At 45.8% G+C, this 25,355-nt stretch overlaps 1 protein-coding gene across 1 annotated transcript in view; it reads left to right on the forward strand.

Moving 5' to 3' along the window:
• Positions 1-25,355, forward strand: part of LOC125752101 (cadherin-23-like) — a 285,602-nt gene that overhangs the window by 48,766 nt on the left and 211,481 nt on the right. The window lies entirely within an intron of this gene.

The raw sequence follows: 25,355 nt of genomic DNA on the forward strand, positions 1-25,355 counted from the left end.
TCAGTCTATTGACTTGGCATCCACCGCTGTCATGAGAAATTAGTTCCCAATTTAAAATGTTGCTTCCTGGGCACCCCGGGGGGCCCAGAGGTTTAGTGCTGCCTTCAGCCCAGGGCCTGATCCTGGAGACCCGGGATGGAGTCCCACGTCGGGCTCCCTGCATGGAGCCTGCTTCTCCCTCTGCCTGTGTCTCTACATCTCTCTCTCTGTCTCTCATGAATAAATAAATAAAATCTTAAAAAAAAAATGTTGTTTCCTTGAGGTAGTCTGTTCTTTTCTTCTCTGGTTGCTCTTAAGGTATTCTATTTCTCTTTGTTGTCTTGCAGCTTTGCTGTGACCTGCCTGGTATGAATTTCTATTTATCTGGTTTGGGTTTCCTTGGGCTTCTTGAATCTATAGATATGGAGTGTTGGATTGATCCTGGAACATTATTTCTTTGAATATTGCTTTTGTGCATTTTTTTCCTTCTGGAATCTCAGTTAAGTACAGGTTAGTCATTTTTATTTTAGCCTCCGTGCTTCTTCGGGTGTCTGTTACATTATCCGTCTCTGCCTCTTTGTGCTGCATTCCGGATCACTTCTTCCATTTTATCTTTAATTTACTTTGCAGCCACGTCGAATCTTCAGTAAAACCAGTGCATTTGAAATTGTAATGATCATAATTGGATTTCTAGGAGGTCTATTTGATCTATTCTTTAAATTTACTTCTTCTTTTTCATATTGACAAACCTGTCTCTTGGTTCTTGAAGCATAGTGAACATATTTTATATCCTGTGCCTGATAATTCCAATAGCTGGAGTGTTGGAGGGTCTGATTGTGCTCTTTGTTTTTCCTTCAGGTTTTCAGCCATGATGTTTGGTATGTGTGTTGATTTTGACTGTAGGGGAGGGAGGGATTCTGATACCTGAGGCCTTTGGGTGGGTTACTTCAGAGAGGATTTATGTGTGTTTTTATGAAGCACTTAGCCCACTGCTTGTCTGGGCCCACTCTAAATTAATTTTTTTTTTCTCAAGGATTTTCAGCAACACCCTGGCATTGTGAACTTGGGCTGCAAGTGTACGTGTGACCCATCTTGTGGTTATGCATCCTTGAGGGCCATATTCCTTTTTCTATTCAATGCCACATGCTTTTTTAAAGACTCTTGGTTCATGTGGAAGTACAGGTTTATTTCTGGTTCACCTTATACTAAAGGTGTGGTTCTTGGGGTCTCTCCTTTGGTGGGGATGGTTTTCTGATTGGGACACAATGGGCCCTGGAGCCATTCCCCTCCTCTGAGCACTAGGAGCTGTAACAATGAAAAGTCTGGTTTGCCTAGTTTAGTAAATGACTCTGAGACACGAGCCAGCTTCTCTGGGTGTCTTCCTTAGTATTTGGCCTGAGTGGTCTTTACTTTCTTATCAACTTATTTATTTAATGAGTTGTAAATAATTTATCTGTATTTTAAGTTGTTTTCAACTTCAGCTTGATCCAGGCACCTGTATCATATTGCCAGAATCAGAAAACCAAGACCACTTAAACTATAGCCCTATTTGAGAGCAGGATTTTTGCTTATTATTTATGTTATGACGTGTATGTGTGTGTGTGTGTGTGTGTGTGTGTGTGTGTGCATTTAAAGCAAGCTCTATGCCCAGCATGGGGCTTGAACTCATGAAGCTGAGATCAAGAATCCCATGCTCTTCTGACTGAGCCAGCCAGGTGCACCCCTATGTTATGATTTTTGTTAATTCTCACTATCTAGTTTGGTATCTGGCACACATACTAAAAACCATATGATAGATCCTCCATAAATGTTATTTGAGGAAGGAATGAGTAGGTGAGTGAATAGCCGGTGGATTCGTTGGTAGAATGGAAGATCATCATACTGCAAACAAGGCAACTGAGGCCAACTGACTTTTCCACATAGGAGTTGATAGCTGAGCCAGGGCTACTTGAACAAGGGTTATTAAGGACAGCCAAGGCCTGGTTCAGAACAGGCGACTAAGAAATCTTTGCAATGGCTTCGGGAATGGTATTAGTAACCAACATTTCCTGAGTACATACTTGTGTGCCAGACACTTTTGAGTGCTTTACATGTGTCAACTTCATTCTCACAACAAGCTTGTGAGATACATACTGTCATTATTCTTATTGTACAGATGAGGAAACTGAGGTACACAGAGGTAAAATAACGTGCCCCAGGTCACCCAGCTAGTGAATGTACCGACTCAGCATTCACACTCAGGCAAATCTAGCTCCAGAGCTCCCCATCCTAAATGCCCTGTTAAGAGTGGCCGTAACTGGCCTTGGCTCCATCCCAGCAATCGAGACTTTTCCCCCATTTCTATCGAAGTATAATTGACAAATAAAAATTATATGTATTTAAGGCATACAACTAAATGTTTTGATATATGTATACCTTGTGATATGATCACCATCATCGAGCTAATTAACCAATCCATCACCTCACATAGGTGCTGTTTTCTTGTGTGTGTATGTGTATGTGTGTGGTGAGAACGCTTAAGACCTAGCCTCTTAGCAAAGTTCAAGTATACAGGACAGTATTGCTACTCTAGTCATCATGCTGTACATTTTCTCTCTAGAACTTACTCATTTTGCATAACTGAGATGCTGTATCCTTGACCAACCTCCCTCAACTAAGACTTTTGGCACCACGAGGATATCCAAGTGGCAGGAGTGCCAAATGCATTGATTAAGTGCATGAAAGTGAGGCTGCCAGCCCCTCAGGCCATGTGATCGCAGCTGGGTTGAAAGTGGTTGATGGAGATCTTTCCAGAGGGTTCCCTCCAGGCTGGCCATGTGGTGAGGTTGTGGGGAAGGCTTCTAGAACTCTCTTTCTGGTCGCTCCACACACTCACTCATTTCACTTTATTAAAGTGCCCCCTTAGACAGTGACCATGTTGAAATTGTTCCTTTGCCCTTCATCCTTGTCATTGTGAGGCTACCAGGTGGAGGGAAATGGAGGCTTTAGAGAGGCCCCTCGACTGGGTGTAGAAATCTCATGGGAGCCAAGACTTTCTGCTGTAGCTGGGCCTCTGAGAGGGCACTACTATGGAATCATGCAGTCCTGTTGTGTGGCCTGGCCATGGCTCCCTGGACTCGCTTCTTCCTCCCTCCCTCCCTCCATCCCTCCCTTCCACTGACATAAAATATTATATTAGTTTAAGGTATACAGTATAGTGATTCAACAATTATATACAGGATGAAATGCTCACCATGATAAGTCTAGTTGCCATCTGTCACTACAGTTACTACAGCATTATTGACTATATTCCCTATGCTGTACTTTACATCACCATGAATTATTTATTTTATAACTGGAAGTGTGTACCTCTTAATTCCTTCACTTACTTTACCCCTTCCCTTTGGCAAGGACCAGGTTGTTCTCTGTACTTATGAGTCGGTTTCTATTTTGTTTTCTTTGCTCATTTGTTTTGGTTTTAGATACCACATATAAGTGACTTATCTTGTATTTGTCTTTCTCTGACTTCACTCAGCATAATAGGCTCCAGGTCTATCCATGTTATTGCAAGAGCAAGATTTCATTTGTTTTTAATGGCTAAGTAATAATAGTCCATTGTGTGTGTGTGAGTGTATACACGTTTATACACCACATCTTCTTTATCCATTCATTATCAGTAGATACTGAAGTTGCTTTCATATGTTGCTTATTGTAAATAATGCTTCAATGAATAGAGGCATACCCATATCTTTTTGATTTTCTTTGAATAAATATCCAGAAGTGGAGTTGTTGGATCATATGGTTTCTCTATTTTCAATGTTTTGGGAAACCTCCATACTATTCTCCATAGTGGATGCACCAATTTACATTCCGACCAACAGTGCACAAGGGTTCCCTTTTCTTTCCATACTCACTAAAAATTGTTAATTCTTGTCTTTTTGATACTAGCTATTCTGAAAGGTGTGAGCTGATACCTCATTGTGGTTTTGATCTGCATTTCTCTGATGATTAGTGATGTTGAACATCTTTTCATGTGTGTTGGCCATCTGTATGCTTTCTTTGGGAAAATATCTATTCAGATCCTCTGCCTATTTTTAATTGGATTTTTTTATGGTGAGTTGTATAAGTTCTTTATGTATTTGGTTATTAGATAGATATATATATATATCATTTGGAAATCTCTTCTCCCATTCAGTGAGTTGCCTTTTCATTTTATCAATGGTTTTCTTCTATGTAGTCCCAATTGTTTATTTTTGCTTTTGTTGTCCTGGCCTGAGGAAACAGATTCAAAAACACACTGTTAAGGCTAATGTCCAAGGCTTTACCACTTATGTTTAGTATATGGTGTAAGAAAGTGGTGGTGTTTCATTCTTTTGTATGTAACTGTTCAGGTGTTCCAACACTATTTATTAAAGAGACTGTCTTTTCTCCACTGTATATTCTTGCCACCTTTGTCATAAATCAATTGACCTTATATACATGGATTTATTTCTAGACTCTCTATTCTATTCTATTGATCAATGTGTCTGTTTTTGTACCAGTAATACTGTTTTGATTACTATAGCTTTGTAGTATACTTTGACATCTGATACTTCCATCTTTGTTCTTTCTCAAGATTGCTTTGGCAGTTTGGGGTCTTTTGTGGTTCTATATAAATTTTAGAATTCTTTGTTCTAGTTTTGTGAAAAATACTATTGGTATTTTGATAGAGACCACATTGAATTTGTAGATGGCTTTGGGTGGTATGGATATTTTAATGGCATTGATTCTTCTAATACACGAGTATTGGATATTTTTCCATTTATTTGTGTTGTCTTGATTTCTTTCCTCAGTGTCTTATAGTTTTCCATGTACAGGTCTTTCACCCCCTTGGTTGCTTATTCATAGGTATTTTCTTGGGGTTTTTTTTGATGCAATTATAAATGGGATTGTTTTCTTAGTTTCTTGTAGTATAGAGAAATGCAATTAATTTCTGTATATTGATCTTGCATGCTGCAAATTTACTTAATTCATTTATTAGTTTGAATAGTTTTTTGGTGGCATGTTTAGAGTTTTCCATATATGGTATCATGTCATCTGCAAAAGTGACAGTCTTACCTCCTCCCAATTTAGATGCCTTTTGTTTCTTTTCCTTATCTGATTTGCTGTGGCTAAGACTTGTAGTATTATGTTGAAAAGAACGATGAGAGTGGACATTTGTTTGTTCCTAATCTTAGAGAAAAAAGATTTCAGCTCTTCACCATTCGGTATGAACTTTACTGTGGGTTTCTCATGGATGTGCATCTTTATGATGTTGAGGTATGTTCACTCTATAAATGTTTTTTTTGTGAGTTTTTATCATGCATGCATGTTGAATATTTACAGATGCTTTTTGTGAATCCTTTAAGATGATCATGATTTTTATCCTTCCTTTTGTTAATGTTGTGTATCACATTGATTGGTTTGCAGATATCGAACCATTCTTACATCCCTGGGATAAATCCCAGTGAATATTTTTTTAATGTATTGTTGACTTTGCTTTGCTATTATTTTGTGAGGATTTTTGCATCTTTGTTCATCAGGGATATTGGTCTATAATTTTATTTTTTGTAGGGTCTTTGTCTCGTTTGGTATCAGGGTAATCCTGGTCTTGTAGAATGAATTTGGAAGTGTTCTTCCCTCTCCAACTTTTTGGAATAGTTTGAGAAAGGCAAATATGAGCATTTCTGTAAATGTTTGGTAGAATTCACCTGTGAAGCTATCTGGTCCTAGACATTCATTGGGAGTTTTGTTTTTAATATCTGATTCATTTCATTACTTCATGAATCAATCTATTCAGATTTTCCATTTTTTTCCTGATTCAGTCATAGATGATTGTATATTTCTATTAATTTATCCATTTCTTCTAGATTGTCCAGTTTCTTGGCATATAATTTTTCATAGTGTCCCTTTATTCCTTTTGTATTTCTATGGTGTCAGTTAATTTCTCCACTTTCATTTTTTATTTTATTTGAGTTCTCTTTCTTTTTCTTGATGAGTATAGCAAAAGGTTTATTATTTTATCTTTTCAACAAACCAGCTCTTAGTTTCATTGGTCTATCGGTATTTTTTTTAGTCTCTATTTTATTTTTGCTCTGATCTTCATTTTCTTCCTTCTACTAACTTTGGAATTTGTTTGTTCTCTTTTTTTTTTTTTAAGATTTTATCTATTTATTCATGAGAGAGACAGAGAGAGAGAGAGAGGCAGAGACACAGACAGAAGGAGAAGCAGGCTCCATGCTGGGAACCCGATGTGGGACTTGATCCTGGGCCTCCAGGATCACGCCCTTGGCTGAAGGCACCGCCATCGGGGCTGCCCTGTTCTCTTTTTTTGTAGTTGCTTTATGTATAAGGTTAGATTGCTTGATTGAGATTTTTCTTGTGTCTTGAGGTAGGCCTGTATGACTATGAACTTCTGCCTTAGAACTGCTTTTACTGTATCCCATAGATTTTATAATATTCCCATTTTCATTTGTGTCAAGGTATTTTTTTAATTCCTCTTTGACTTCTCTGTTGAAGTATTGGTGGTTTAGTAGTGTGTTGTTTAGCCTTTAAGTGTTTTGTTTTTTTCCAGGTTTTTTTTTTTTTTGTAATTGATTTCTGGTGTCATAGCATTGTGGTCAGAAAAGATGCCTTATATGATTTCAGTCTTCTTAAGTTTATTTTTTAAAAGATTTTATTTATTTTTTTGAGAAAGATTGTGAGTGAGTGAGAGAGAGAGAGCATGAGCAGCAGGGGATGGATAGAAGGAGAGGGAGAAACAGACTCCCTGCTGAACAGGAAGACTGATGCAGGGCTCAATCCCAGGACACTGGGATCATGACCTGAGATGAAGGCAGACACTTAACCAACTGAGCGCCCCAAGCACTCCTCTTCTTAAATTTATTAAGACTTGTTTTGTGGCTTAATATATGATTGGTGCTAAAGAATGTTTCATGTACTCTTGAAAAGAATGTGTATTCTGCTGCTTAGGGATGGAATATTCTTCATACATCTACTAAGCCCATCTGACCTAATGTGTCATGTAAGGCCACTCCTTCCTTATTGATTTTCTTTCTGGATTATCCATCCATTGATATAAGTGGGGTGTTAAAGTCCCCTACCATTATTATATTGCTGTTGATTTTTCCCTTTATGTCTGTTAATATTTGCTTTATATGTTTAGGTGTTCCCCTGTTGAGTGCATTGCATAGATGTTTAAAATTGTTATATCTTCTTGTTAGATTGATTCCTTTATCGTTACATATGCCCTTATCTCTTATTATTATCTTTGTTTTAAAGTTTATTTTGTACGATATAAATATTGCTACCTCAGCTTTCTTTCCATTTCCATTTGGATGGAATGCTTTTCATCTTCCATCCCTTCATTCTCAATCTGTATTATGTCTTTAGGTTTGAAGTCTCTTGTAGACAGTATAGAGATGAGTCTTGTTTTTGTTTGTTTGTTTGTTTTGTTTTGTTTTGTTTTATTCAGTCACCCTCTGTCTTTTGATTGGAGCATTTAGTCCATTTACATCTAAAGTAATTACTGACAGTTGCATACTTATTGCCATTTTGTTCATTGTTTTATAATTGTTTTTGTAGTTCATCTCTGTTTTTTCTTTTTCCCTTGTTCTCTTCCCTTGTGATTTGATGACCTTTAATGTTATGTTCTGGTTCCTTTTTCTTTATTTTTTCATGTATATTTATCATAGGCTTTTGGTTTGTAGTTACTATGAGGTTCGTGTATAATATCCTATACATAGCAGTCTATTTTAAGTTGTTGATTACTTAACTTGGAACACATTGTAAAAGCACTACATTATTACTCCTTGCTTCACTCCATGTCTCATGTTTTCAACACCATATTTTATATATTTTTATTTTGTGTATACCTTAGATAATTATTATAAATATAATGGATTTTATATATTTTTTAGCCTTCATACCAGCTTATTAAGTGGTTTATCCACTACCTTTATTCTATGTTTGCTTTTACCAGTGAGATTTTTTTCTTTCATAATTTTCTTACTTCTGGTTATGGCCTTTTCTGCTTAAAAAAGTCTTTCTTAGCGTTTCTTGTAAAGCCAAGTTAATGGTGATGAACTCCTTTAACTTTTGTCTGAAGAACTCTTTATCTCTCCTTTAGTTTTGAAGTTGATAATCTTCAACTTCAAAATTGGATAGGGTATTTTTGGTTGTAAGATTTTTTTCCTTTCTGCATTTTGAGTATAACATGCCACTTTCTTCTGGCCTGCAAAGTTTCTACTAAAAAATCAGCTGATATTATAGGTTTCCTCTGTACACAACTATTTGTTTTTCTTTGGCTGTTTTTAAGATTCTTTCTTTTTATCTTTAATTTTTGACATTTTAATTACTATGTCTTGGTGTGGACCTCTTTGGGAGGTCCATCTTGTTTGGGGTTCTCTGTGCTTCCTGGACTTGGATGTTTCCTTCCCCAGGTTAGGAAAATGTTTAGCTATTAACTTTTCAAATATGTTTTCTGCTACTTTCTTTCTCTCTTCTCCCTTTTGGAATCTTACAATATGATTGTTGATACACTTGATGTTTTGTCAGAGGTCCCTTAAACTATCTGAATTTTTTTTTTAATTTTTTTCATTTTGCTGTTCAGCTTGGATGATTTCCACTACACTGTCTTTTGGATAACTGATTCATTCTTCTTCATTCTCTAATCTGCTACTGATTCCTGCTAGTGTATTTTTCATTTTAATTATTGTATTCTTCAGCCCTGATTAGTTTTTTCTTATATTTTCTACCTTTTTGTTGAACTTCTCACTGTATTTTTCCATTCTTCTCCCAGGTTCAATGAACATCTTCATGACCTTTATTTTGAACTCTTAGCCAGTAGATTGTTTATCTCCATTTTGTTTAGTTCTTTTTCTGAGACTTTACCTTATTCTTTTGTTTGGAGCTTATTCCTCTATCTCCTTATTTTAGCTCTTTTTCTGTGTTTGTTTCTATATACTGGGAAGATCGGTTATTTCTCCTGGTCTTAAAGGCATGGCCTTATTTAGAAGTTGTCCTGTGGTCACCAGAACCAAGTGCTCCAGGGTTGTTTGCTATGTGGGCTATGAGTGCCCTCTTCTCTGGCCAGGCCACAACTGCCACAGGCATACTGATAGGCAGGGCTGACCTCCAGGGTGGCTGTCTATGAGGCCTTGCTGTGACTATTGTGAGTATGCTAATTGGTGAGGCTTCCCCACACCTTTCCCAGCAGAAGCCACTCTGGAGGGGTGCTGGTCCTGACTGAGGCCATTATTTGGGCACCTTTAAATTTCTCTCCCAGCACTGCCTTCCATCCAATACCACTAACTCACCAGAACCCTGTCCATGGCACATCCCTAGGAAACACCAGTCACCTAAGGTCCCTAGTCAAATCAACAGACTTGCACAGTTTGGGGCATATAGTTGAAGTCCGGTGCTCCAAACTTGACAGTAGCCACAGCACCCATTTACTAGGTAAGTGCTTTGACTGAACCATAATGGTGGTGGTTGATTTGACTGAGTTGCTGTTAGAGGAATTGGGTTTTCTTTTACAACCTTAAATTAGGGTCACCATCTATGTCCTTCTATTGTAGTGCAACCAGAAACATTATATTTTGGGGTTGTTGTTGTTTTTTTTTTTTTTTTTTTTGAGATTGTCTTGATATATTCAGTACAATTTGTGGGAGGAAGGATGTACAGAAAAGTTGATGGGCAGGGAGAGATACATTTTTGAAGACACAAGGTAGGAATGTACTTACTTGTGACAGAGGAGAGCAGGATTTTATTCTTGACTCTGTCACTGTCTCTGGAACTTTGACCAGCCTCACCTACCCTGGGCCTCTGTGTCCTTGTAAGTAACCTGAGGGCACTTCATGATGTCCAAGGCTCCATCCAGCTCTGACATTCTGTGATTCCCACTGGAGACAAAGGAACTCCTTCTCCATTGGAGCATGGGCAAGTCCTGGCTATCACCCCCCACCCAGGAAGCCACATTCAGGGGTTCTTTGCTTCACTGTGCACAGGTCTCCCATTGTCCTGTGTCAGGCTTGGTTGGATAGCAATGGGAAGGCAGCCAGCCCCTCCTATATTTGCCTGATAGGAGGTAGGATATTTTCACTGGCATTTCACCACACTCTCTGACCTGCTCTGGGGAGGAAATGGTCTGCTGGGCACTGGTCACTTGGCCCCTGACAGTCTATAGTGAAATGCAGGACCTAGAGGGAATGAAGAACATGGCCTCCACCTCCCTTTCTCGGCCTCTTAAAGCAGATTTCAGAGAATGATTTAAGAGGGAAGACCCAGCAAGAAAGAGAGAGAGAGAGAAGAGAGAGAGGGGGAGAGAAGAGGCCACAGTCTTGCCTACAAGTTTCCAGAGTGAATTACACTCCCAATATCCAGAGAATGTGGGTACTGTAAACCATGGCATGACAAATATGGGTGAAAAGGTGTGTAGATATTAGTCTCTGGGCAGTTCCTCCTAAGGCAAGGGAACCCTTCTGCAGCCCACCCTAACTCCTCACTTACTAGTTCCCACCTCCCATCCACTAGGGTACACCATTTCAATGATGTGGGGCCCGAGCACTTCCAACTCTGTTCACAGAGGACTGGGAGGAAGAATCCTTATTCCAATTGAAAGAGGACATGCAAGGACTCCACAAGTTTGCCCTCTGCCTAATTAAGAACTAAACAGACCTAATTAAAGAATATCCTTCCCAGTTAGACAGGCAGCAGGCAGGTTGCCCACTGGGAAAACTGCCGCTCAGAATGGGGATAGCAGGATACTCCTTGGAATGTGTCCATTAGAGACTGGGGATGGGATCCTTTTAGCATTACCACATTCCTGCAAATTCTAGAATCATATCACATTGAGTTTACAGTCTTTCATCATTCATTCATTCATTCATATATCCTTTCTTCCACTCACTCATTCACTCATTTGTTGTAGACACTGTGTAGACACTGACCAAAGGCCTATCCTATTCCAGGGAACTACGCGGAGCTTTGGGGGCACAGCAGGCAACAGGAGTCATCATCTTTGCCCTCAGGGAGCTCACAGTCAGATGGTAGATTCAGACCAGAAGATAGGCAGCAAGTTAGGACAGTGTGTGGAGTGCTTTGGTTGGAGGCTGCCGTGGGGGAATTGAAGCCTCTTGGGGATGTCTGGGATTTATGAAGAGCTTCCTCTTATGTTTACTGGCTTGATCTTTGCCATAAGCTTCTGAGACATCAGTGAGGTCAGTGAGGTGGCAAGACTTGCTTAGGTTACACTGATGGGTCCAGAAGTGGGACTTGGGCCCGACTCCAATTCCAGGAGCCCACCCTGGATGACTCTGGACTTCTTACTCAATGGTACTGAATTGTAGTTCCTTCATGAAGAGAGTGTATAGCCATAGCCACTGGCCAGCCCACTGCCTAGGGGGCGTGGTGGCAGAGGACCTGGAATGAATGGCCAGGAAAGCACTTTAAGTATTGGGCATCATACACATATTCAGAGTTATTATTATCATTAGCTCAAGGTGTTGGGTGCTTAGGATTTGGCTTCAGTGAAAAACAGCTCACTTGATGTCCTCCTCAGAGGCCCAATTTCCCTCCTCATGAAGCAGTGACTTATAACCTGGTAGGGAAATGGGCCAATTCATCTGGAGGAGTAATCCCAGATTTTATACCCATGTGTTCCCCTCCATGACAGAGATTTGCATATGCTCCTTGGATGAAAACAGCTTATTCATTTAGTTGTTCCTTTACTGATTGTTCTTTGTTCACCCAGCCATTATTCCTTCTGTCTGTCCATCCATCCATATATCCATCCATCAAATTATCTATCTCTCTACCCACCCATCTACCCACCCACCCACCCAGCCATCGTTCCTTCCTTCTGTTCATCCATCCATATATCCATCCATCAGTTTATCCATCTCTCCACCCATCCACCCATCCACCCATCCACCCCCACCCCACAAAGATATGTCTCAAATAAAGATAGCCAGAAAAATTGCTGGCCCAGTGTTTCCCCAATTATTTCCTGAACCACATATATCCTTTGAGATGCTTTTGGAAGAAAGGGTTTCTTGGCCAAATAAATCTGGGGAAAGCTGTATCTTCTTTACCACCTGTGGAGTTTCAGAATGCACATTAATGTAAGAAAGACTCTAGAAGTCCTGCAGGAAGGAACCTTGTTTACATTTCTTTAAGATAGTAGTCCCTAGACCTCTTTGACCAAGGAGTACATTTTCATGGAATACCCATTAACATCGCAGGGAATTAATGATTCGTGAAATACACTTTGGGGAGCATTCCTTTAAGCATAAAATCTTTTTTAAATTAGAATGACTTGCATGGATTTTTCATGAGATCTATTATATATGTACCTGCCTTCTTACATAGGAATGACTCAGCATTTAGCACTTTCTTGGCACATCATTGAACAACACCTCAGGTTGGATAGCACTGTCTGATGATACATTGTTGTGGACAGGAGCTAGTGGAAGGACTCAGATTATTTTAAGCTATCACTTTTCAGAGAGCTTTGATCTTTTCTTTTGGGAACAGCAGAAGTTATTGTTTATTGCTTTTTATTATTGTTCATATCTCTGCTTGACATTTCTATGAATCGAAAAATCAGAATCAATCTAATTATAATTGTATGTAAAGTGAGAGTAAATAGGCTCAGAGTGAGGACCTGACCTTATCTCTTTTTCATTATGGGCTTGAAATTTAGTGTATGGATTTTGTGCTATGACTTTTAGCTGCTCAAAGACCTTTGGGGCTAATTTCCTGGTTTTCATCTGTGTTCTGGATAATGGAATATGTGGGATATGACTCTTGGATATTTGGTGTTACTAAACCCCCAGAAGAGGGAAGTCCCCTGTGACTGTTTGGGGACTTCAGTACTGGACTCTCAGTACTGGAGAAAAATGTCTTCAGGGTCAGATGGGCCTGGATTTGAATTCTGACTCCACCTCTTCCTAGCTGTGTGATCTTGGCCAAATTACTAAATTTCTTTGAGACTCAGTCTCCTCATTTAAGTGTGGGAAATACTTTTTTCACGAGTTTGTGGTAAATAATAAATGAGATTGTATGTGTGAAGTGCTTAACAAAGTACCTGTCATACAGTTGGTGCTCAGTAAATGGTAGCTAGCGGCAAGGCAGGTATTAGGGTGAGGCAGGTGAGGCCCCCATGCCACAACATTTTAGGGGACACTCTGAGACACATACAAGTATGGGGCCAGCACCTGCGAGTGAGTGCCATCTTACATTTTGCTTCCTGTGTGTGTCTTTTGTCTTGTGCCCTGGCTAGTGGGATGCTGTCACCTGTGATTGTTCTCAGAGACTGAGGGCCTGGAAGGCCTCTGATTGGGTGAGAGGACCCTTGATTACCACCTGTAGTGGCCCCTCCTCCCAAGGCAGCAGGTACACATGCTGGGAGGGCTGGCTCCAGATGAGTAAGGGTGTATCTGGAGAGAAATGGGACTGAGGGATGAGCCCAGTGGAAAGGCCAAGGGGTTTGCTCCCGTGGGACCCTCCAAGGGCAGGAATCACTATGGAGCCACTCTCCTCAGGCTCTGAGTGGGGGCAGGGCCTCTGCCAGCTGGGCTGGACCCCCACTTCCCTGTCAAAACTTTTTAAAACACAAACAGTGTCAAGAGCGGCATTTGCATAAATCTCATTAGAAAAAGTGCAAGTTTCATAAATCTTGTGATAAATTAGTACGATATCATTCTCAACGTGATGTATTAATTTTAGGGCAAAATGAATGGTGCTGTGATCATTGTGGGTAATTATGAGTCTCCTCAAAGAGGAAGTGATTTCTGGAGGGACTTTTCTGGCCTCCTGCACAGTGGGAAGTGGAGAGAGCAGGGGTGAGGGGAAGGGTGTCTTTCTCACCTGCTTCCCGGTGACACCTTTCTTAGTAGTATTCTTTCCTGCTACCCAAAGGTGAAGAGAAGCAGCCCCTGGGCCTTAGGCTCTAGCTAAGGTATGGGGGCACAGGAGGGATTGGGATTCTGAAGTCGGACCTTAAAGTCCAAATTCGCTTTGAAAAGAATTTTAGATGACTAGGACCTGGAATCTGATGTGCAGCCAGGCCTGAGACACACTGGACTAAAATATTCCATCTTTGGCCAGAGAGGAAAAGGACTCGCTGGGGATGCCAGCTGGTTAGCAGAGCCTGGCCTCCGTCCTTCACATTCACAGTGGGGGTGGTGGTGATGACGGGTAATATTAGCAGGGCCTCATTGAGAGCTGGGGGAATGTGAATGTGACTGTTGAGCAGGGCACAAGCTTGGGCAGGAGGGAGGGCTAGGGTCCCTGTGAGCTGGAAGGAGTCAGCACGTGCCTGCAAGTGTTTGGATAATCTCTTTGTGAGCCTTTAAAGGCCTGCAGTGCTCTGTTTATTTTAATGATAATGTCAAGTTCAATTTGCCGACATTTTTCCACATTTCCTTTTGTAAAGTTAATTGAACAGTTCAATGAATTGAAAAGTTTCAGGAGAAGGGAAAAAAAATACCCACCCCACTATTATCACTGTTATTAAATCTAGTAACTACCACTCGGCTCTCAGGGCCCCTGTGACAGGACTTCAGCCCCCCTGGGCCTGGGAGCTGCAGCAAGGACTTAGGAAGGTCAAACAGCATTCTGGAGCCTCTTGATTCATGGTTATTTCTTGTTCAGGCTGCCATTCCTGTGAAGAAAAGGGTATCCAGACCACCTGGGACAGGTCAGCCTGGTTCCCTGGGTGTCTCCACCGGTTTGGGGAGCCTTGCCAGCCGGGGCCAGGGTGTGTGTGCTCTCCTCTCTTCCACAATGCCTTGTATGTGATGTGGCAAACGGGACCGTGGTCTTAAAGGTATTTTAACGAGATGGGACTTTAATGTGATGTGCTGGAAGGAGTACCGGGAGCCCAAGGCTGATCCAAGTCTCAGCTCTGCCTACTACAGCTGTTCTCTGGGCACCTGTGAACTCATCACGGAGCTGCCCAGCCCTGCCTTCTCCTTTGTAAAATGAGTCTGTCAGCCTCATCAAGAGTGTGAGGTATGTGTACGGCTTTGGTATGTGTACGGCTACCCCTGTCCCCTGTCCCCTGCTCACAGCAGGTGTCTAATGGATCATGGTGTTTTTTCCTGCTGATCCCATGCAGCCTCAAGACCCTTCCCTGTACAATGCTCATGGAACCATGACCTGGGGACTGGCCCCGCACAGGCTCATGCTTCCCCAGAATGCCTGAGAGCAGCCAGGAAAAGCATGTGGCATAATGGGGATGTAGGTGTGCCCACTGGAATGTCAGCTCCACGTGCGCAAGGACTTCTGTCTTGTTCATTGTTGTATCATCAGGGCCTAAAGCGGGGCCTAGGACAGAGCAGGTGCTCAGGCAGTGTTTGTTAAATGAATTAAGGAAGGACTGTAATGGCATCGTAGGGGTCAGATAGGTCACTGAACAATCTGAGTTCTGTCATGGGCTAGCTGTGTGACTTTAGGCAAGTAACCTAACCTCTCCATGTGACTCATAAGGTTATAGAGGCTTAGAGCACGTTGTTGTCTGCTGCTGGGCCTGGCAGCCCTTGCGATAATGATCTTATTTGCTCTGTTGTGCCAGAAGTGGAACAGCTCTGAGCTTCTGAGACTCTGGACTGGGTCCCTCAAATATTTAATGTCCAACCTAACCTCTTATGCTTTATTACTTTAAAATAGCAATAACATGTAGCTCCTCCTCTTCCCTGCCACCAAAACCTCTGGTTTATATCATCCTGCTCTGTGTAACGTCTCCTTCTCTGCTGAATTAGCCCGTCCCCTTGGCCATCAGACACCTGTGTGCCCAGGTGAGCCAGCCACCTCTTCTCAAACTCTCAGGAGGGAATCACCATCTTGTTGGCTTGTGAAGGTGGGCTGTGGAAAGCCAGGGTGGTGGTGGGGGGGGTCCCACAGTCTCTGCCTCAGGGGTACTCACCTTCAGCCCAGCCAAGTAAACCCAGGGGGTCCAGGGCAGCCTAAAATGTGAAGGAGCCTAAAACATGGAGAGGGTCTGGGGGTCTCCCTGGGGGTCAGTCTCTGTGGGGTGAGGCGAGGCAGTGTTTAGCTGCTCAGATTAGGGCTTGGGGAAAAGGCTTGTGTTAAAAGCTGAGAGGGTGGTAGAGGGAACCTGAATTCTAAGTCAGACCAACTTGAGTTCAAATCCTCCCTCCGCCACCTCCTAGCTGTGACCTGGGGTTGGTCACTTTACCCCTCTGAGCCTTACCTTTCTTGTCTGCATAGTGGGGATGCTAACCCCTCTCGGTGGGGTCATGGTGAGAAATAGGTGATAGTGAGAATGAGTGCAAACCCTGAGCATGGTGCCAGGCAAACAATGGATGCTTAATGAATGCTGGTTTCTTTCCCCCAGACGGTTCCTGCCATCTACTCTGAGTGGGCCGAGCTGCAGGGGAGAGAGGACATGCAGATGGCCCAGGGCTTCTGGAGAGAGAGACAGTTCCCTTGATCCAGAGCTAGGGTTTTCTGAAGAGAGTGAGGACCTTGGTCAGCACAGGCAGGCTGAGGGCCACCTGCCTCTCAGGAGAGAGGGGTCCACATCACACCTCCACCCTGACTTCCCCCAGGCAGATAAATCCGCCTAGGGCAACCACCAGAAAACCCAAAACAAAGATCAGCTCTTCTGAGGTCAAACCAAGTTCAGGCCCCTGGGGGGGATTGGGAGGAAGGAGCCTGGTTGAAGGCAGGAGAATGGGGAGGGTGAACCTAAGACAAATGAGATTATCCGTAGGAATCAAGGCACTTAACCGGCCTGTCTGATCCGGAAGGAGAGACAAATGAGATTGCAGGCTCCAAGGCCAGCCCCGGCTCTGGGGGGCTCGTCCCAGGGGAGAGGGGGAGGGCAGGAGCCCCTGGCTCTGGCGGAGACCAAGACCAATGCAGCTAGGCCCCTCCAGACCAGGAGGAGAACGGTGGGCATGGGGCTTGTGGGGCAGGCTCTGTGGCGGTGGGGACCGGGCAGTGGTTACTGTCAGAAAGACCCCATCGTAACCCAGGGCCTGTAACCCAGAGCCCGAGGCCTCCTTCTGCTGCTCCTTGACGCAGCCACTGTCCATGCACTCCATGACCCCCATGTCCCAAGCCGTCACCTCCCGACCAGGACCCCTGCTTCTCCCTCTGCACAATGCGGGGCTTTGTCTGTGAGGTTCTCCTTCAGCCGTGACTAGCCCTTGCTTCTGAGTTCCCCGTAGGCTCCCAGTCTGGTTCCCCCCCTTCCAACTGCCCTGAGATCCTTGGCCCCTGGATGGGAAGGGACATAGGTCAGGGCTGATGTCCAGTCCTTATAGGCTTGCTCTCACATCCCTTCTAAGGCTGGCCAGCAGGGGCTGCGGCTAGCCCCAGTGTTGCGAAGGATTCTGAAGTTGGATGTAGACTCAGCAGAGGAGGGAGCTGTGATTGATTAGCATGGTGTCTGCGAAGGAAGGCACTGGCTAGCCCCTGGGCCCCGGAGGGGAGCCACAGTTCCTCACTCGGGGTGGGAGGAGGTTTGAAAGCGTGTCCCAGGACATCAGCCTCTGTCTTCAAGGGCCGATGGCCTCTCTGTGCTGCCCGGAGGTGCAAACAGTGGCTCAGGCTGCTCAGAGGGGAGACAACTTTGTGACCAGGGTGGCATTTGAGACATGCCCTTACAGGCGGCTGGGGCGGGGAGGCCGTGGGAGGAGAAGCCACAGGAGCACACGCGTGGGAATGTGCAGGGCCAGGGCATGCTTGAGGGAGGGAAGCTGGTGGGCTGGGCCTAGGGACCCTGTGGGAATGGGACCCCCCCACCCCGTCCCGAGGCGGGGGGCAGTGCAGGTTGGGAGGGGTGTCGCAGGGCTGAGTCCTGTGGGCATGCAGGGAGGCGGCTGAGCAGGAGGATTGCAGTCAGAGGTTGGCTGTAGGAAGATGCTGCTGCCAGGAGGAAGCGCAGTGTGTTCTCGGCCCCTCTGCAGCTCCCTCTCTGTGTTTGGGGGGGAGCAGACAGCTTTCACCTTCCCCCATCCAGAATAAATAAAAAGCCTTGCAGCTGCCACTGCCCTGCCTGAGTTCCCGGCCCACCCCTCGTCTCTCGGCCAAAACTCCCAGCTCTCCGGGGGTGCGTGACATGCCAATCCCGGCCCTCACCCCTCCGCGCAAATAACAACAATAATAGTAATAGCAGTCATCTCGTCGATCAGTGTGGGCCCAGCAGGGCTGCAGGGAAAGCTGTGATTGTTCGCCCTTTGCCTAGAAGACGGACGGGGCCTGCTGCTGAGGGACTGAGGCCACCACAGAGATGTGTCACCAGCCCTGTGCCTCTCAAGAGCATTTGTAGCCTACTGAGTGGATCCCCCACCCCAACCAGGGCCCCTGGACTGCAGGATGGGGTATGCTGCCCCAAGATGGGGTACATGGCACCCAGAATGGGATATGCTGCTCAGGATGGGGTACCTGGCCTCAAGGGTGGTACATAGCCCTCGGGACAGGGTCCATGGCCTCGGATGGGGTAGATGGCCCCCAAGATAGGGTCCATGGCCTGGGATGGGGTAGATGGCCCCCGGGATAGGGTCTATGACCTGGGATGGGGTAGATGGCTCCCAGGATAGGGTCCATGGCCTGGGATGGGGTAGATGGCCCCCAGTTCAGGGTCCATGACCTGGGATGGGGTAGATGGCCCCCAGGGTAGGATCTATGGCCTGGGATGGGGTAGGTGGCCCCCAGGATAGGGCCTGTGGCCTGGGATGGGGTAGATGGCCCCCAGGATAGGATCCATGGCCTGGGATCGGGTAGATGGCCCCCAGGATAGGGTCCATGGCCTGGGATGGGGTAGATGGCCCCAGGATAGGGTCCGTGGCTTGGGGTGGGGTAGATGGCCCCCAGGATGGGATCCATGGCCTGGGATCGGGTAGATGGCCCCCAGGATAGGGTCCATGGCCTGGGATGGGGTAGATGACTCCCAGGATAGGGTCCATGGCCTGGGATGGGATAGATGGTCCCAGGATAGGGTCCATGGCCTGGGATGGGGTAGATGGCTCCCAGGATAGGGTTCATGGCCTCGGATGGGGTAGCTGGCCCCCAGTTCAGGGTCCATGGCCTGGGAAGGGGTAGATGGCCCCCAGTTCAGGGTCCATGGCCTGGGATGGGGTAGATGGCCCCCAGGATAGGGTCCGTGGCTTGGGGTGGGGTAGATGGCCCCCAGGATAGGGTCCATGGCCTGGGATGGGGTAGATGGCTCCCAGGATAGGGTCCATGGCCTGGGATGGGATAGATGGCCCCAGGATAGGGTCCATGGCCTGGGATGGGGTAGATGGCTCCCAGGATAGGGTCCATGGCCTCGGATGGGGTAGATGGCCTCCAGTTCAGGATCCATGGCCTGGGGTGGGGTAGAGGCCCCAGTTCAGGGTCCATGGCCTGGGATGGGGTAGATGGCTCCCAGTTCAGGGTCCATGGCCTGGGATGGGGTAGATGGCCCCCAGTTCAGGGTCCATGGCCTGGGATAGGGTAGATGGCTCCCAGTTCAGGATCCATGGCCTGGGATGGGGTAGATGGCCCTCAGGATAGGGTGTAATACCCCAGGATGGAGGATATTACTCCAGGATGGGATATAGGGCCATAGGATAGAGTTCATGGCCCAAGGTTGGGATACGTTGCCCAACAATGGGGTACAGGGCTAGTTCCTGAGAGAGTAGACCCCCATCCAGTCCCCAACTATGATTCTGCCTGCACCCAAAAGCAAGCACTACTGGTTTGAACATTATTAGGTTTTGATTAGCCATGCTTTTTCCTGTCCATTAGTATACATAATTAGGAATTACCTGGCTATACTCTCTGCCCTCGTTGTAGCTCACAGATCTACATGACTTTGGATCTACATCACCTAGTGCCTCTAGATAGTCTGTGGGACTCATTTGTTTGCCCAGCGGCTCTTCACCAAGCACCCCTGGGATGCCGGCCCCTGTGTTAGGTTTAGGGGTTCAGCAGGGAACATGACACAGGCCAGGCTGTGGTCCCCATGGAGCTGACATGGGGGTGCTTGCATGGCAGGCAGCCTGTAAGTCAGGAGACAGTCACAGCTCAGGGGAAGGGATGCAGAGACATGGGGTGATGGGGCATCTCTTTAGATAGACTGTCTCTGTATGATTCAAGTATTGGGGAGGCCTCTCTGAGAAGGTAACTCTTGGGCTGAGAGGTGAAGAGTGAGGAAGCTGGCAGGGTAGGGACATTCCCAGCAGAAGGCACAACCAGGGCTGAGACCCTGGGGCAGCCACAGACTGTTCGGAAGCAGAAAGAAGGTCCAGGTCTGGGAGGGGTGAGCCCAGGAGCCTGTGCGAACTGCCGTGACAGGTGCTGCCTCAGACCAGATAGCCAGGGCCTTGGACAGAATCTGATTTAAGTTTGGGTTATTTATTTATTTATTTATTTATTTGTTTGTTTGTTTATTATTACTCATGAGAGACACAGAGAGAGAGGCAGAGACATAGGCAGAGGGAGGAGCAGGCTCCATGCAGGGAGCTCAATGTGGGCCTCGATCCCTGCACCCAGGATCATGCCCTGAGCCGAAGGCAGGCACTCAACTGCTGAGCCACACAGGTGTCCCAGGTTTAAAATTCTTTAATTGTGTTAAAATACACATAACAAAAGTTTACCAATTTGATCATTTTTTTAATGTATAGTTCAGGAGAGTGTTCAGTGCACTCATGTTGTCATGCACCAGATCTCCAGAACTCTTTCCCCCTTGCCAATCTGAAGCTTTATACCCATTAAACAATAACTTCCCATTCCTCCCTCCTCCCCAGCCCCTAGCACCCACCCTTCTCCTTTTGGTCTCTGTGAATTTGACTCACCCAGTATCTCACATAAGGGGAGTCATACGGTGTTTGTCCGTTTGTGACTGGCATGTTTCACTCAGCACAGTGTCCTCAGGGTTCATCATGTTGCAGCATGTGTCGGAGTTCCCGACCTTTTTTAAGGCTGGATAATATCCCATTGTATGTATGGATGGCATTTTGTTCACTCATTCTTCCATCGATGTGAGTTGCTTCCCCTTTTTGGCTGTTGTGAGTGAGGCTGCTGTGTACATGGATGTATGGTGCCTTGCACTCTTTCCAGTTCTACTTTCTACCCACGAGGAGAGTCTGGGCCCCTGTTTGGGTTGAGCTGGCACAGAGTGGAGGGTGCTAGCCTTGCTGAGCTGTCCTTCCTCATGAGGGCAGGGGGGAGACCAAGAACAGAGAGTCCTCCTGCAGCACTGATTGAGCCAAGATCCGTAAGACTGAGCCTTTAAATCATCCTGGGACCAGAGGAGCTTTTCTCTGCATCTAAAATGTGAGCCATAAACCAGGCTGACTTACAGGCAGTACTCACCGGTCCGATTGTTTATGGCCAGCATCCTTTCTGATTGGTTGATGCCTGTACTATGCCCATTGTTAAATATTTGAAGATCACCCTGCTATAAACCAGTCACAGGACTTCCCAACCTGGCTGTGCAATAGGGTCTCTTTTAGGGAGAGTGGGGCTGCCGCGTAAAAGTTCACACTCTGGGCTCCCCCAACCCCAGGGCCAGCTGAGTCAGCAGGGCCTGTGAATCTATACTATTACTTCCTGGGTGATTCTGATGCCACAATTTTAGGGTGTATCTTCTGTGGGTTCCCCCCAAAGCAGGCCTTGCGATGGGGGTTTGAGTGCAAATCATTTGTTGGAAAGGGGGTCCCAGGAAACGCAGGTGAGGAATGAGGAGGTGAGGCAGGGAGGAGAAGGTGCATGACCAACCACGTCCTCGCCATGGGCTGCTGGGGGTGAGTCCCAGCAGGGATCCCCAAGAGCCAACGTACAACACACCTCTGCATCAGCCACCCCAAGAGGTGAGGGAGCTGGAGCAGTAATCTGCTAAATCTTTATCAGCCACTTTGCATGAGTCATTCTTTGAGCACTTTTGCGGGGGTTCTTAATCCCCTGGCACTTCCAGCCTGTCCAGTGTGTCCCTCAGAAATCCAGCTCAACCCGGGCTGGCACTTGGAGATCGAGCTGATGTGTGTGACGGCGGGATGTGTGAGGCCTGATGGGTAGGGTACCAGTAGCATCTGGAATGGAGGGCTGCCCAGCTCCCATCTCTCCACCATCCAGCCCCGGTCAATCATTGGGTATCCTTCCTACCACTGGAAAGAGCTCCGGGCCTCCTCCACTGCTGGTGGGAATATAAATGGTGCAGGTGCTGGGGAAAACAATTTGATGGCTCCTTCATAGCTTGAATGTTGAATTATCACAGGACCCAGCAATTCCCCACCCCTCGTTCCTAGTTCCTGCCCCCAAATGTTCATAGCAGCACGATTCACAATAGCCAGAAGGGGGAAACAACCCAAAAGTCCATCAACAGACGAATGGATACACAAATGTGGTCTCTCCATACAATGGAGTGTTACTCAGCCGTAGGAAGGGATTACATACTAATACATGTTACGACATGGATGAACTTCGAAGACTTTATTCTGAGTGAAAGAAGCCAGACACAAAGACTACCCCTCATATAATTTTATTTATATGAAATGTCCAGAACAGGCAAATTCATAGAGATGGACAATGGCTTCTTGATTGCCAGGGCAGGGGCAGGGAGGAATGGGGAGTGATTGCTTAGTGGACGTAGGTGTCATTTGGGGTGATGAAAATATTCTGGAAGCAGATCGTGGTGAGGGTTGTACCACGTGGTGAATGTACCTAGTATGACTGAATTGCACATGTCAAAATGGTTAAAATGATGCATTTTTGTGTTCTATATATTTCATCACAATTTTAGAACAAAACCCAACAAAACTCCAGGTACTATTCCACAGCCTGAGTCGCAGCACATATTACCTGTTTCTCAGATGGGAAATAAACACAGAGCGCGGTATGTGTACCCCAGGGCCCCACAGCCAGGGATGGTTCTCCTGAGTGGCGGCTCCTAGAACCACCGGGTTGGAGTTGAGCCCCACACATTGGCCTCGTTCCTGTGTGAATGGTGCAAACAGAGGTTTCTGGGAGCCTTCCTGGTGGAGAAATGAGCCCTGTGTCCAAGGGGAAGCCAAGCGAGGCCCAGCTTCTGCAAAGTAGCAGAACAGCCCTGGGCGGGGGAGTTTGTGCCCAGCTGGAAAATTGCGGGGCGTCTTGTCTTAAATATAATATTAAATCGGCACCTTTAATTAGTACACTTAGAAAAGGTCACTAGCAATTACCTGGGACACAAAGAAGGCGTAAGCAGGCAAGAGCCCGTGAGGAAGCCGAAAAGGACCATTTTGAGCAGCACATAATTGAGGGGAAAATGGATAAAAGTCCAGGAAATTATAGAGTGGGTGACAGCAGCTGATGGGCCCCATCCATGTCCTGCCCAGTGCCCCCCTTCTTGGAAGGGCCTGAACATCGGGCCTAAGAAAGCCATTTAGGATATCGGGCTGAGTCGTCTGACCTTGGCTGGAGGGCCAGTGTGGTCTTTTCCAGAATCCCATCAGCCAGCGGAGAGGCTGGGCCCTGACAGTGGTTGGCAGGTGAAGCGTCCACTCCAGGGGGCCACCATGGACTGGTTGTTGACTGTGGGCAGGCAGGACTGCTCTGGGCCTCAGGTTTTCTCATATGGAATCTCCCCAAGGCATTAGGAAGGAGCTCAGCGCTCCTCAAACTTGGCCGCTAAAGCAAATCTGAGCATAAGGGAAACAAAATGCATATCCCTGGAAGTCAGGGGGAGACTGGAAATTCTTTTACGGCTTTAGGTTTGGTCTTCAAAAATAGTTACGTTGTGCTCCAGAATATTCCCATTTATTTTCATATAGAACAATTGCTTGCCATTGAACGACATCATGCTTTGAGCAGATGTGCTTGGTTGACCTATGACTTCACATACCTCCTCCTCCTTCCTCATCCAGAAGGAGCCCTGCACTGGGAGTCCAGTAATGTGGGTTCTAGCTGCCAACTCTGTCCCCCACCATTGCACTTTGGGCAACTAGTGAGGTGCCTTCAGCTTCTCCATCTTTAAAAATGGGAAGGTTGTACTCCCCAGAGGATCTCCGAGGTGGTTCCGACTCTGTTTCATGATTTTTCTTCTCTCCCTCCTGCTTTTAACCTCCTCTCATCACCTTAGGTGCTTCCATATCCTGTTCTGCTGTGTGACCTTGGAAAGGATGCATTGCCTCTCTTATCCTCAACTTCCTAATCTGTAAAATGGGTAGAAAAATGGCCACCAACTGAGTTGCCGGGAGGACTTAATGAGAGAATCCGAGTGAATGAGCCTAGCTAGCACTGTCTGGCATATCCTCAGAGCCCAGTCATTGCCCAGAATCTTTCTTTTCTAAGTGTTAGGCTTCTTGTTAGGGTCTGATAGGGTCATGTCCCTAGAAGTCCTGAATCTTGAGTTCACTTACCAAGTATTGAGATGTGTAAGGTTGTGGAAACCAACAAAGGCTGTAGACCCAGAATGCCTGGGATCTGAATTCCAGCTCTGCCTTTTACTAACTGTGTGGCCATGGTTAATTACTTAATCACTCTTTGTTGCCTTATCTGGTAAATGGGTAGAACAATGGTCAGGATTGAATCAGACAATACATAGAAACCCCCTAGCCCAGTGTCTAGAGTGTGGCTAGCACTCAGAAATATTCGCTATTCTTGTATCACTTAGAAAAGCTCAGTAGTGTTCTTTTCTAGAGAACAGTCCCAGAGTTTGGAATCCTATCTTACTTAGCTTGATCATCAGAGCTGTTGAGTAAACACAAGCTATATTTGGGGAAGAAAGAGTGTCTGTTCCATCTTATGGGGTAAACTGAGGCTTTAAAAGAAGTGACTTGCCCAAGGCCGTGAATCTAATCTAACCACCCCTTTGAGAATCAGACAAAGACTATAGCCCCTCTCTGCAGAAAGTGATACTGTACACTCATGACATTTTGCACGATTTCCAGAGGTTCGAGGACCTCCTGAAGCTAAGGTGGCCAGCCTGTCCAGTTGTCTGGGACCTCCTGGTTTTAGTATCTGTCATTCCTCAGTCCCAGATAAACCAGGGGGTTGGTTACCCTGCCTGAACGCTACTTAGGGAGGGCTGTGATCCCCCGGGGAAGATGCCCTAAATATGCTAGGGCTTCCTAGGCAGGACTGTAGGCCAGGCATCCTGGGGGCGCCTCTGACCAGGGCTGTGTTTCCTGGGGAACAAGGACACCTCAGTCCTCTTCTTGTGAACAGAAACTATACCTAGCACCCCAGTACTGGCTTCCATCTCCTGGAGGCTGGGCCACATCTTCCTATAACCTCTGTGTACTCCTGCACTCAGCACAAGGCCAGCCCCGCGCCACTGTTGGGCAAATGCCAAGTATTGTAATTTTTTGTGAATTAGAATGAATGCTTCCATTTGCAAAAGGCAGAAATCCAACTCAACTGACGGACTCGGGCCAAAAAAAAAA

This window comes from Canis lupus, chromosome 4, assembly GCF_003254725.2.
Source record: "Canis lupus dingo isolate Sandy chromosome 4, ASM325472v2, whole genome shotgun sequence".
In the NCBI taxonomy this organism is placed as follows: domain Eukaryota; kingdom Metazoa; phylum Chordata; class Mammalia; order Carnivora; family Canidae; genus Canis; species Canis lupus.